The 5,533-nt window shown below is 34.9% G+C and overlaps 2 non-coding genes across 2 annotated transcripts; both read left to right on the top strand.

Moving 5' to 3' along the window:
• The first annotated feature begins 4,178 nt into the window (after positions 1 to 4,178).
• LOC129243174 (U2 spliceosomal RNA) lies at positions 4,179 to 4,372 on the top strand. The gene has a single exon (XR_008582256.1). It is a non-coding gene; the product is annotated as a U2 spliceosomal RNA (small nuclear RNA).
• Positions 4,373 to 4,616: 244 nt separating this feature from the next.
• LOC129243319 (U2 spliceosomal RNA) lies at positions 4,617 to 4,810 on the top strand. Its single transcript, XR_008582294.1, has one exon. It is a non-coding gene; the product is annotated as a U2 spliceosomal RNA (small nuclear RNA).
• Positions 4,811 to 5,533: the final 723 nt, after the last annotated feature.

The raw sequence follows: 5,533 nt of genomic DNA on the forward strand, positions 1-5,533 counted from the left end.
TTAATTCCACCTCTTTTGATTAGCTTTATTCCTCATAATCGGTATTGGCTCCTCTCTCCATGGAATGAAGACTGCACTAAACTCAATATATGTGAATGGACTTCAACTTAGCAATAAAGATATGAGTATGAATGCCTTGAAATACCCACCACTAAATGAATTTCGCATAACAAAAATATTTAAACTCATCATATAGTCTAAGACTAATTTAGAAAATCATATTGAAAATTTATAAAGTAATTTAATTATAGGTAGGAGTGAGTCTCTCTTTCCACAACTTTTATATACATATTTTGTCAACTAGGCCGGAACTGGTCCCACAAAAAAAAAAAATGAAAACGTATATAATATTCTAATTCATAATGTACAATAATTTTTTTTTAATTTTTCTTTTCTCAACTTTTATATCCTTTTTAACTAGTCCCAAACTAGTTCCAAAACAAAAAATAAAAACGTAAGTAATATTCTAATTCGCAAAAGAATATTTTTGAATCTTTCTTTTTTTGAACTTTAGTATACTTCTTCAACTAGTCCAGAACTGGTTACAAAAATAACAAAAAAAAATTATATAGTAATCTAATTCACACTGAAATATTATTGAAGCCCTCTTTATACAATTTCATACGTATTATTTTTCGACTAGTCGAAAACTGATTCCAAAGGAAAAAAATTGTGTAATAATCCAATTCATGTAGAAATATTTTTGAATCTTTATTTTATTAACTTTTATATATGCACTTTCCCGACTACTCCAAAATTGGTTCGAACTATTGTATAACAAAAAAAATTGCATTTAGTAATATTTTTGAATATTTTATCAACGTTCATGTACTTTTTCAACTAGTCCTAAACTGGTTACAAAAAAAAATTATGTAATATTCTTACTGTTATTGAAATATTTCTGAATCCTTCTTTATCAAGTTTCATATTCTTTTTGGACTAGTCCAAAACTGACCCCAAAATGAAATAATCCAATTTGTATAGAAAAATTTTTTAATCTTTCTGTTATTAACTTTTATGCATGTACTTTTCCGACTAGTCCAAAACTGGTCTGAAAGATAGCATAGACAAATTGTATGTACGAAAATTTTTTAATATTTTATCAACTTTTTATACTTTTTCAACTAGTACAAAACCGGCTACAAAAGAATATATGGAATATTCTACTTCCTTTTGAAATATTTTTGAAGCCTTCTTTAACAATTTTTATATCCTACTCGGATACGTTCTGAACGACTTCTGTCATATAGGTATACGGAGAAGAATCCAAGGACGCTTACTGGTTACCTGACAGGATATTGTACAAAGTATACGATATTATATTGAAAAGGGGTTGCAGAAGAAACGGACGGATTTTGTATATTGGCTGAGAAAACACCGGAAGACATCCTGTTTCATTGCCAAAGTGTAATCAGACATAGCGACTAAAGTCCCTTTCAAAAATATGCAATATCACACCTTAAAAAGTGCTAAAGCTTAAAAATGCCTAAGGACGAAGTGATCATTCTGAGGTCTTGGAACACGTAACTCTCTGATAGCCTAAGGTTTTTGTGTGATCATATTTTGAAGTATAAGAAATTTCTCTAAGACCGGTCAGCCCCTGGCACTGACGAGCCTCAGTCATGGGACGGATCACGTACTCGTGCCCGCGACGGACCTATGCTGGATATGACATTAAAAAAAATAACAAATATATCTACCACATTATAATGAAAAAATTCATTCCGACAGTATTTCTATTTTGTATTATCATTTAAAATTCTCAAGCTCATAGAAAAACAGCAGATGCTTTATTTTATAAGATTTTTTTCCTTAAATGGATACATCTACTTATCCATGAAGAAAAGGTCTATTTAGGTCGCAGCACTAGTACTTCCCCTTTTATAACCAAGCATCAGGTGCTCTTTACATCTTAGCGGATTACATTTAGAAAACTGACAAAATGACCAGAACAGCGAGTGTTCAGTGAATGTGAGATTCTTACTAGTCACAAATTTAGTTGTAAAACAAAAACTGGTCTTCATTTGATAACAGCAAAGTACCCTGTACATCATAGTAATGTATAAGATTTGAATTTGTGAGCCTTCCCTTGCTTCCTTGTCTAACTATGGATATTCTCGAAAATTTCAGCAGCTCGAGCATTTTCCAAATGCAATCCACTGACGTCAGATAATTCAACCAGCGAAATTATGGTATGTCAGTGCATTTGTCAGTTTGTCTATCAAATCTTGTGTTTGCATATGAGCGCGTGTGTGTGTGTGGATGCGTGCTTAATTCCGTGGTTTTCCAAAAATTCCTCCACATATTCACATGAGGAGCGAGCAACTCGCATACAAATGCATCACCACCACTTACATAGCTACAAATCAAAGCGCGCATACAAGTGCATACAATTAAGTGTGCTTCTGTGTATGTGTGCGTGTGTATGTATTTATTTGTATATAGCAAACTCTCGCCGTTGCTATGCGCCATAAAGTGTTGAGAATCAACTTGAAATTTGAATTTGCCAAATTCTGCGTTACAGTCATCAGTGTATTCCTCGTCCTCGTACCGATCACCGTTTTTCACCTTATTGCATACCGTTACAATGTTGCCATGTGACTGTTACACCTTGATTCGTGCAACTTTTATTCATTGCACAGTCTGATTGTCTGATGGTCTGGTAGTATGATAGTTTGTGGTTTCTGTGTTGTTGTTGTTGCATTTCTTGTTATTGCCAACACACGTGTGTTTACAGTTTAATCGTAATTGTATTTGTAATTGCTGTTGTAGTCATTAATGTGGGCGTGCCACAGACACATGGCTGCATCGCGTGCGTTCTACCTTTTTGTAATTACAGCAATTTCGCAATGTTGCACAATGTTTATATGTTTAATGGGTGTGTTCAACTAATACAAAAACCAACACGGCATTACGCGGAAGCTCGCACACACATATGTATGCATTTACACTCGCAGACACACATGAAGTGAAGATTTGATGGAAGTGATGTGCCGCTATCTGTGCGTCCGTCTGTCAGGCGGCTTGTCGGCACTTTGAAAATTTCTGTTAATGAGAATTTCGCTTGCAACTGCTGCCTATAATACATACACATTCACATACACATGCATATATGCAATCATGCACGTATTAGTATTTCTGCCGCTGCTGCATGTTGGTGTGTGTGATTGCCGTCGCGCTGATATGTGGCATAATTGAGTGCAAAGTGTTGTTGCTTCCGTCGCGCTTTATCTCTCCCTCCCTCTCTCCCTCTCTCACTCTCTTTTTAACAGAGCATCACTCTATTCGCTTTGCTGCCTCTATTGGCGCTTGAACTACTCGAAGTTGCAGCTGCAACTGCATGATTGTAATCATCGTTATCATCACCATCAACGCCAACATTGCTGCATATCATTCGCGCGTCACGCTTCATGATTCCATTTTCAACAACGTCGCACTGCAACATAATGTTGTCATTTGTGTCATGCATTATCATTTTGTTGCCACTCAGTTACGCATTTGCTGCACGTTTTATTTCTTATGTGTGTTGACATTTTCACTCAAATTTACATGCAAATGTGCTACATGCATACATACAGTCACTCACAGCTTATTTGGTACAGATATGATTTTTTTATAGAGTGTTCTATATCACATATAATATTTTGCGAAAATGGAAAAGCAGAGTATGCAGATACCTTTTTATTTTGTTTTATTTCATTACTCCACATATAGTAAAAAAGGTCTCCACTCATTTCGCGGAATGCAAACGAACAAAAACATACAGAGAATTCACGTCGCAGCTTAAATGATACAGTTAACAAAGAGCAACTATATATTTCTAATTTAATAAATTTTAAGGTATTTATTATCAATTACAGCTTGAAGTAAACCAGTTTTTGAAGTGAAAACTTCTTTAGAATCGTTGGGAGTGATTTGAGAAAAAGTGAAACGAAAAAGCGACCCTCTTGGCTACGAAGCGTTATATTATATGTTGATATAAACGTAGCGACGAACTAAATAAATCTTTTTTTTTTTTCTTGTGATTCGAACCAAGGATTTTGGATCGGAAGCTCACATTGCTAGTCGCTCGGCTACCGCGCCATGCTGTCGGCGCTGGCCTAAAAGTTATTTAGTTACGAAGCGTTATATTATATGTTAATATAAATAATTTTTGTGAGCATGTAATTCTCAAAAGGTTTATTAGAAAATCTATTGACTAGGTAGTGTGGTATCTGTTCTTGTCAGCTTAACATCTGATAAATCCTCCGTCGGAGGACAACGAATGTTAAACTGATTTTTGAAAATGGGCGGTGTGTTTTAGGGGCTTGCTCCACCTCTGCCATGAGTTGGCCCGGAATTGCAGTACCGCCGGGATTTCGGCCTTGAATAAATACAGGAAGAAATATACTAATACATTTAGCTTTGGAGGGAAGAGACATAAATTTTTATATGAATACAAGTAGACGAAAATGGAATTTTTTTTTTGAAATTTGCATTGTAGGACATTTCTGATTATTTATTGAAAACCGTTTTTTGGCTTTTCTATATTTGGTTTAGATACTGAAAGTCAGTTTAAGTGAATCGGTATAAATATTTCGTACATTAATTTTTGTGAGCGTGTAATTCTCAAAAGGTTTATTAGAAAATCTATTGACTAGGTAGTGTGGTATCTGTTCTTATCAGCTTAACATCTGATAGATCCTCCATCGGAGGACAGCAAATGTTAAACTGATTTTTGGGAATGGGCGGAGTGTTTTAGGGGCTTGCTCCACCTCTGCCACGGGTTGGCCCGGTATTGCAGTACCGCCGGGATTTCGGCCTTGAATAAATACAAGAAGAAATATACTAATACATTTAGCTTTGGTGGGAAGAGACATAAATTTTTATATGAATACAAGCAGACGAAAATGGAAGAAATTTGTAAGTCTGTTTCTTCGGTCCGTTTGGGTATTTTTTTTGACAACATCGAAACCAAAGCATTTGTATCATATTTTAGCTATCATAAGCCACTCGTATCATTTGTTGAAATTGAAAGCATTGAGGATGAATAATAATAAAATGAAGAAAATAAAATATGAACTTTATAGCAATATTATAATGAACCTATAATTATCCCGCCCCTAATGCTGTTTTCGTCTCATTCTCTCTCAGTTTGTTTTACGGAAGGTTTCACTTCTATCGCGTCTAACCGTTAGACTGGTATTTTTTTTTTGTGTATTCTAAACTAATTTGGTTCCACTCTTCAAGTATCGTCTTTTTGAGATTAGTTTTGTTATAGAAGTCATACTTTCTTATAACCGGCCATGAATTTTCTATTAAGTTGAAATCCGGTGACTGTGCAGGTGCCTCAACAATTTGGGTACATTTATATATTAACCATTTTTGTATTATTTGTCGTTGTCTTGATAAAAGCGAAAATCAAATTTAATTTGTCATTTTCTAGGGCTTTGAAAATGTCTCGCAGAAGCTGTAATTAAACCTATTTGTTCATTGTTTCTTCGACAAAAGTCAAATTTCCAACTCCAATTGATGGCATGTATGACTACGGCCG

This window comes from Anastrepha obliqua, chromosome 3, assembly GCF_027943255.1.
Source record: "Anastrepha obliqua isolate idAnaObli1 chromosome 3, idAnaObli1_1.0, whole genome shotgun sequence".
In the NCBI taxonomy this organism is placed as follows: Eukaryota; Metazoa; Arthropoda; class Insecta; order Diptera; family Tephritidae; genus Anastrepha; species Anastrepha obliqua.